Raw genomic sequence first — 8,583 nt, 5'->3', positions numbered from 1 at the left:
AGAAATGAGCTCAGTTGTTGCCTCTTCATGATTACTCCTGAGTCTACCTGTTCCTTATCTCCCTTTCCCATAGCCACATTATCCCCTCAGAGATAGCTCTCTGCATCAGACCCTCCCTTCTGTTTCTCTCAGCACAATCTGAGGACTCATCCTTGCCAACACCCATAGGGCCTTTTTGCCTGGCTGCCTCATTCTTTGATTTGCCTTTCCTATCTGACCCACTCCCAAATGTTATCTATCCCACTTCCACCGCTCTTTAAAACCCAACAGCAGGGCAACCTATTCTTTGAGTCTGTCCTGCTATCTTCAGCCAGAGCTGATCTCCTCTCTCCACAAGTGACACTCTTTGTCCACATCACTTTAGTGGGCTATCTTACATGCTATGGTCATTTGTGTGCCTCTTTTCTCCTGTCAGTTTTGTAAGTGCCTGGAGGTCAAGGACTCAATGTAGTGGTCACGTGTTATTGTTTTGGATGTACGAGCATCTGAAGTCCTTTTCTCTATTTTGAGAATTGAGTCCTTGTTGAAGACCCATCCCACCTTCTACTATGGAAGTTTCCAGATGCTCCCGTTCCCAGCTTTCTTTATAGTTAAAATGTATACACGTGACTTATATTCTCCCAAACAAATGCCTCAAATGAGGCTGGGAAGGGAAAGCTAGGCAAGGCAGCAAGAACAGCAAAGATGCTCTTTGCTAGAGGTGGCGATGCAGCAGGACAAAGCCCCCAGGGCAGCAGTGGTCATGCTGCTCATGGAATCTTTCAGTGCCCATGAGAGTGAAGTCAGTGTGACAGTTTCCTCACCAGATTGGGTCTGTGATGTGACTTTAGGCTCTGTCCCTGTTGGCATAGCCACGTCTCCCTAGGATTCTGTGAGCGACTCAATATCTTTAATGAATCCCTTTCTGTTTAGCACAGTCAGAGTCTGTTTCAGCCTCCGAAGATACTAACACAGAACCTCAATCACTGCAGAAATGTAATATTTCTGTAATAAAGTGTAAATATTTGCTACATGGGTAAATGAATAAATCTTTTATTGCTATCTGTAATAGCCTAAGATTATATTTCTTCATCCATAAACAGGCTAATAATTCCTATTCCAAATGGATGTTGTAAGAATTGAATAGGATAATGTATGCAGACAACTGGTACTTAGTAGGTAAGTAGTAAAAAGTAGTTATTATTGATAGAAATATGAACCTCATGATGGTGATAACAATAAATCAGCAAATAACCTATTTTTTGCATAGGAGGAGAGAGTTTGAGTAGGTGGGATATGTATCTTAGACTTACTTTTTTTTTTTAAGATTTATTTATTTTAGAGAGAGAGAGAGAGAAAGAGCAAGCACAAGTGGGAGGGGCAGAGAGAGAGGGAGAGAAAAATCTCCAGCAGACTCTGAGCTGAGTGCGGAGCCCAATACAGGACTCAATCTCATGACCCTGACATCATGCGTCAGAGCTGAAACCAAGAGTCAGACGTTTAACTGACTGCCACCTAGGCACCCCACACATCCGAGACTTCTAAACTTGCTTCTTTTATTCCATATTTAAATACTGGTTGCCCATCTGTTCCATGAAATGTGCGATGTGCAAGTTGTTGGCATAGAATTGTCACCTGGCTGGATTGGTGAAAGCAGTTCTATTATTTATTTATTTATTTATTTATTTATTGTTGGACAATTGTGGAAATTTATTTTTTTTTAATTTTTTATAAACATATAATGTATTTTTATCTCCAGGGGTACAGGTCAGTGAATCACCAGGGGTGAATGCAGTTCTATGTGCACAATGCACCTGAGAGTGAGTCTACATTAAAGCAGGTGATTCTTTTTTTTTTTTAGCATTTTTAAAATTTTATTTAAAATTAATTAATTAACATATAGTATATTATTAGTTTCAGGGGTAGAGTTTAGTGACTCACCAGTTGCATAGAACATCCAGTGCTCACTATACGAAGGGTTCTCCTTAACGCCCATCACCCAATTCCCATCCCCCACCCACCTCCTCTCCAGCAACCCTCAGTTTGTTTCCTATAGTTAAGTTTCTTATGGTTTGTCTCTCTGGTTTCATCTTATTTGTTTTCCCCCCATCCCCCTATGTTCATCTATTTTGTTTCTTAAATTCCACCTATGAGTGAAATCACATGATAATTGTCTTTCTCCGATTGACTTATTTCACTTAGCATAATACTCTCCAGTTCCATCCATGTGGTTGCAAATGGTAAGACTTCATTTTTTGATGGCTGGATAATACTCCACTGTGTATATATGCCACCTCTTCTTTATCCATTCACTTGTCAGTGGACATCTTGGCTCTTTCCATGGTTTGGCTATTATGGACAATGCTGCTATAAACATTGGGGTATATGTGCCCTTCGAATCATTATGTTTGTATCCTTTAGATAAATACCTGGTAGTGCAATTGCTGGGTCATAGAGTAGCCTTATTTTTAGCTTTTTGAGGAAACTCCATACTGTTTTCCAGAGTGGCTGCACCAGTTTTCATTCCCATCATCAGTGTAAGCGTGTTCCCATATCTCCACATCCTCACTTACATCTGTTGTTTCCTGACTTGTTAATTTTAGTCATTCTGACTGGTGTAAAGTAGTATCTCATTGTGGTTTCGATTTTTATTTCCCTGAAGCTGAGGGTTGTTGAGCTTTTTTTTCATGTGTCTGTTGGCCATTTGTATGTCTTCTTTGGAGAAATGTTTGTTAATGTCTTCTGTCCATTTTTTGGCTGTATTATTTGTTTCTGGGTGTTGAGTTTGATAAGTCCTTTATATATTTTGTATACTAGCCCTTTACCTGATAAGACATTTACAAATATCTTCTCTGTAGATTGTCTTTTAGTTTTTTTGACTGTTTCCTTTGCTGTGCAAAAGATTGGTTATGGACGTTGGGGAGGGCTTGTGCTATGATGAGTGCTATGAATTGTGTAAGATTAATGATTCACAGTCTTGTACCCCTGAAACAAATAATACATTATATGTTAATTTAAAAAAAAGATTTTTATCCCAATAGTTCATTTTTGCTTTTGTTTCCCTTGCCTTTGAAGACGTGTCTAGTAAGAAGTTGCTGTGGCTGAGATCAACAAGGTTGCTGCCTGTGTTCTCCTCTAGGATTTTGATGGATTCCTGTCTCACATTTAGGTCTTTCATCCATTTTGAGTCTATTTATGGTGTAAGAAAATGGTCCAGTATCATTCTTCTGCATGTGGTTGTCCAATTTTCCCATTGAAGAGACTGTCTTTTTCCCCCCATCAGATAGTCTTTTCTGCTTTGTCAAAGATTAGTTGACCATAGAGTTGAGGATCCATTTCTGGGTTATCAATTATGTTCCATTGATCTATGGGCCTGTTCTTGTACCAGTACCATATTGTCTTGATGCTTACAGCTTTGTAATACAGCTTGAAGTCTGGAATTGTGATGCATCTCAAAGCAGGTGATTCTTTTGACATTTTACCACCTTGAGAGCCTCAGAAAAAGCCTCAGGAGTCCATGTCAGGAAAACCAAGGTTAAGAAACAAAACTGTTGGCAACAAATCTTTAGCTAATACAAAAGGTTTTTCAAAGAACCAGAGTGCCCCTTGCAGGACAATGGAGGAACTTGAAGGATGAGAGAATGATCGGAAAGGTGACCATGTAACTGCAAGAAGAGAGAGCCAGTTCAAGCAAAGAGCAAGTTAAGAACAGCTTCCAGCTGACGGGACAGTGAGGAAGCAGAAGCAGATGGCAACCTGGCTCTGAAACCAGTTGCTGAAAACACAAAACAGTCTTAAAACTGTGTGACAATGTTAACACCATTGGTCAAAATTCCTTTATAGCTCTACCAAACAGATGATTATAACACATTCTCATACCTAGGGTGAACATTTTTGATATTTTGTACACACAGTTTTTTTTTTTTACATTAAGTTTGGCTTTTAAAAAGTATTGCATTCAAGAATTATTTATCTTGATTGTTGACTTGCAGGGGGGAAGGGACTTAAATTTGGCTCCTCACTTCCCTCACCTTGGTCCCAGCCTTGCTCATACCAAACTGAAGGCAAAAACACTCACACATATGACCCCATTCACTTCTCATAGCAGCCCAAGACGTAGGGGTCACTAGCTTCATCTTACAGTGGAACAGACTGAGCCACAGGAAGATTAAGTGTCTTGCCAAACTTTTAAATTGAAAACTTGAACCTGTTCAACTTGAATTTGAACACAAGCTGCATTCTTAGCACCAAAACACAACTACAGTCCAGAACAATAATACAAAAGACAGCGTAAGAAATCCTGTAATAATGGATTGAAATATATGAATAAAATTCATTATAAGAACTATTCTAATTGAAATTGACATTGCAGGATGCTCAAAGCACTACGCCTGGAAGAGTCCAAGCAATTGTTTTCCAAGGAGTACTTGACATACACCTCTCAAAAATCATGCTGAATCACACGCTTTCATGATATTTTCTCCTCTAAACAATCATCTTTCCTCACACATTCCTTAAGCCATCAGCTGGATTTGGCATGCAAGCCAGTTCAGTGTCTTAAAACCCTGCTTGTGCTCTCCTAGTCCATCATAGCAACCTGCTTTAAGTATTCATTTCTTCCTTAGTTAAAACCAGGAATTGGTTTCCCTTGGATACACACCACCAAAGCCATTTTTAATTAAATTTCTGAAAAACTTGGCAGAAGGAAGGAGAAAACATTTGACTAGGCAGGCAGGATTCATGAGAATGATATCCATAAGTTCTGCAGAAAAATTATTTTCATTATTTTATAATTACAGTTGACCCTCGAACAACATGGATTTTAATTGCATGGGTCCACTTATCTGCAGATTCTTTTCAATAAATACAGTATAGTACTGGAAACATATTTTCTCTTCCTTATGGTTTTTTTTTAAATAACATTTTCTTTTCTCTAGCTTACTTTACTGTGAAAATACAGGATATAACACATATAACAAGCTAAATATGTTAATTGACTTTATTAGTAAGGCTTCCAGTCAACAGTAGGTTATTAGTTAAGTTTTGGGGGAGTCCAAAGTTATATGTGGATTTTTGACTGCATGGGGGAGTCAGTTCCCCAAACCTTTGCATCATTCGAGTGTCAAGTGTGTAATTTATTTTTGTTCACATATTTACCTACGGAGAGCTCTCTGGAGCATATAGGTAGTAAATTGCAAAAACTCCAGCCAGACTCTGGACTTTGGCCAAAGGTGGAAACCTCTAGGGAGCCCATGCATCTCAGACTTCAGCACTAAGGGTATTCAAGAAAATCAAAGCTTTCTTCTCAGGGTTTTCTTTGCAGTTTGAAGGTTTCAGCACTTTATAGGGAGAACAGTGGATAAATATGCTATGAAAGACACCAGAAAAAGGACTTATCAGCTCTTTCATGCATGTGCTTTCAGTCTAGATTTTAGTGATGCTAAGAGAATTCAGAATTACATGTGAATTTTACTTGTGTAGCCCAGTTTGTCTGCAGAGAGAACAGCCATTTAAATTAAGTGAATGAGTAAGAAAAAAATTTTTTTTCAAGAGAAATGGTTGTGAGCTATTTCTTTAGATAGCTCTGGGAAATTCACTATTATTAAATGCACTTTAATGGCATAGTTAAATGTTCCCAAAGGAAAGGTTTGTATATACTAAATGTCCCTGATGAACTGTTCATTATTTATTTGTGAGACAAATACTGATGTTTCAAGCAGTGTTCCTGGGGTTGGGGATATAGCAGTGATGAAAGTAGGCAAAATCCTTGCCTTCTGGAAGCTTACATTCCTAGGGTGAAATGGACTATAAAAAGACAGACAATATACTGATACAATTTCAAGTACTAATAAAAAAAAAATAAATCAGAGTCAGGGAATAGAGATTGATGATGTGGTGGGGGCTGCTCATTGTAGATGGGATTTTCTAGCAAGACCTTTCCAGGAAGGTGACATTTGAATAAATTCCTTAATGATGTGAATGAGTGAGCCATATGGGAATCTTCAGGGAAAGCTTTCTAGACAGAAGGACCATCTAGAATGTGAACTCCATAAAAGTAGAAACTTTGTTTTTCTCACTATGTCCCCAGATACAGAGCATGATACATACCAGACATTTCATACATTCCTGCTGAACTTTTGCTAGTGCAAAAGCCTCAATATGGGAACCATTAAAAAAAAAGCAACCCGGTGAGTGTGGCTGGAGCTGAGGGAACATGGAAGGCTTAAGTGGTGATGTCATCTTTCCTGATATTATTTGCAAAGCCTCCTTTTAGTCTCAAAAGTGCCTGGCTTGGATATATAAGTTATATGATCAATTTCCTAACAGACTATGTTAAGGAGTTTGGACATAATTGTGATGGGAAGGCAGTAGAAGACTTTGAGTAGGAGAGCAGTATATTTCCTTTGTTAATAAAGGTATTTTCATTACACACCTATTAGAATGGCTGAAATCTAGAACACTGATATCATCAAATGCTGGTGAGGATGCAGAGCAACAGGAACTCTCATTCATTGCTGATGGAATGCAAAATGGTACAGGCACTTTGAAAGACAGTTTGGGAGCTTCTTACAAACTAAATGTACCTTTACCATACCTCAGCAATTGCACTTTTTTGGTATTTCCCTAAAGGAGTTGAAATGTTATATCCACACAAATGTTTACAACAACTTTATTCATAATGACCAAAACTTGGAAGCAGCCAAAATGTACAATAGGTGAATGGATAAATAAACTGTGATATGTCCAAACAATGGAATAGCATTTAACAATAAAAAGAAATGCACTTTTAAGCCATGAAAAGACATGGAAGAGACTTAAATGCATATTTAAGTGTAAGTATAAGAAGCCAATCTGAGAATTCTACATATTGTATAATTCTAACTCTATGACATTCTGGAAAAGGCAAAACTACAGAGACAGTAAAAGGATCAGTGGTTTTCAGAGGTTGTTGTGGGTGGGGGCCGTAAATAGGTGGATCACAGAGGATTTTTAGGTCAGTGGAAATATCCTGTGTGATACTATAGTGATGGAGATGTGTCATTTTACATTTGTTCAAACCCATAGAATGTACAATGCCAGGAGTGAATCATAAGCTATGGACTTTGGGTAATTATAATGTGTCTGTGTAGGTTCATCAGTTGCAACAAGTGTATTATTTTGGTGGGGAAGACTGATAATGGGGGAGGCTCTGCATATGTGGAGACAGGAGATATATGGGAATTCTGCTTTTTCTGCTTGGTTTCCCTGTGAACTTAAAGCTGCTCCAAAAAAAAAAAAAATGTTTAAAAAACTATCAGTGAGGCCAATCTATATTATTAACAATCATAGTAGCAATAATCATAGTATTGTAGTTCACATTTTGACAATGATAATACACCATTAAGAAAGTTTTACCTGCAAAAAATGTAGTTCACATTTTGACAATGATAATACACCATTAAGAAAGTTTTACCTGCAAAAAAGCAAGAGTGATTCAATATCAGAAAATCAACTAGTGCAACTCGCCACAGGAATAGACCAGTAAGAGTATGGATAAAATTCAGTAACTATGATAAAAAAGAAAAACTCTTAGAAAACCAGATGTGGAAGGAAGCATCCATATTTTATAAAGTCCATATAACAAATACCTATAGCAAGCATTATGTTTGCTGGAGAAATTCTAGAATTCTATCTAAGATGAAGAATGCTCTTCATCACTGCCATTATTTAGCTTAATATTGGATGTCCTGGGCAGGTGCACTGTAAGAAAATAAATGAAATAAGGGGCAAAGGATTTGAAGGGAAAAGAAATAATAGTTATTTGCTATGGACAAGATGATCTATTTAATAAAGCAAAATAATTATCAACCAACTATTAGAACAAGTAAGTTCAGCAAGGTTGCAGATACCACTTAAAAAATCAGTAGCATTTCTCTATACTAGTAACAACCATTTACCATATTTATTTAAAAAATAATTACTAAAAATAATTAAAATAGTTTACTCTTTACAATAAAAACAAAAGTTATAAAGTTCCTAAGTACTAATTTATCAAAGAACATTTAGTGATCTCTCTGGTATATGAGGATGTAATGTTCATTTTATGAATATTCACCAAGCTGTAAAAATAAAGTTTAGTGCACTTTCCTGCATGCAGGTCATATATAAATAAATAGTTTTTTTTTAAACTTTTAATTTAATTTTAAAGATTTTATTTATTTCCAGAGAGAGAGAGTGAGAGAGCACAAGCAGGGGGAGCATCAGACAGAGGAAGAAGCAGGCTCTCCACTGAGCAAGAAGTCTGATATGGGGCTCGATCACAGGACCCTGAGATCATGATCTAAGCTAAAGGCAGATGCTTAACCAATGAGCCATCCAGGCACCCCAATCAGTTTTTTTTTAAGGAATAGCTGGGAACATTTTGAAGAGAAAAAATAAGAGAACAAGAGAGAACTAGACGTAGCAGAAAAGTTAGAAGTATTATAAAACAACAGTTACTGAAACAATTTGATTAAGAAATGACTACTTAATATCTCAGTGAAGAAAATACACTACTCTATTAAGAGTTATAAATAAGAGGCACCTGGATGGCCCAGTTGGTTAAGGTACTGCTTTCAAAAAGGA

This window comes from Mustela erminea, chromosome 2, assembly GCF_009829155.1.
Source record: "Mustela erminea isolate mMusErm1 chromosome 2, mMusErm1.Pri, whole genome shotgun sequence".
Lineage (NCBI taxonomy): Eukaryota > Metazoa > Chordata > Mammalia > Carnivora > Mustelidae > Mustela > Mustela erminea.
This window is presented reverse-complemented; position numbering follows the sequence as displayed.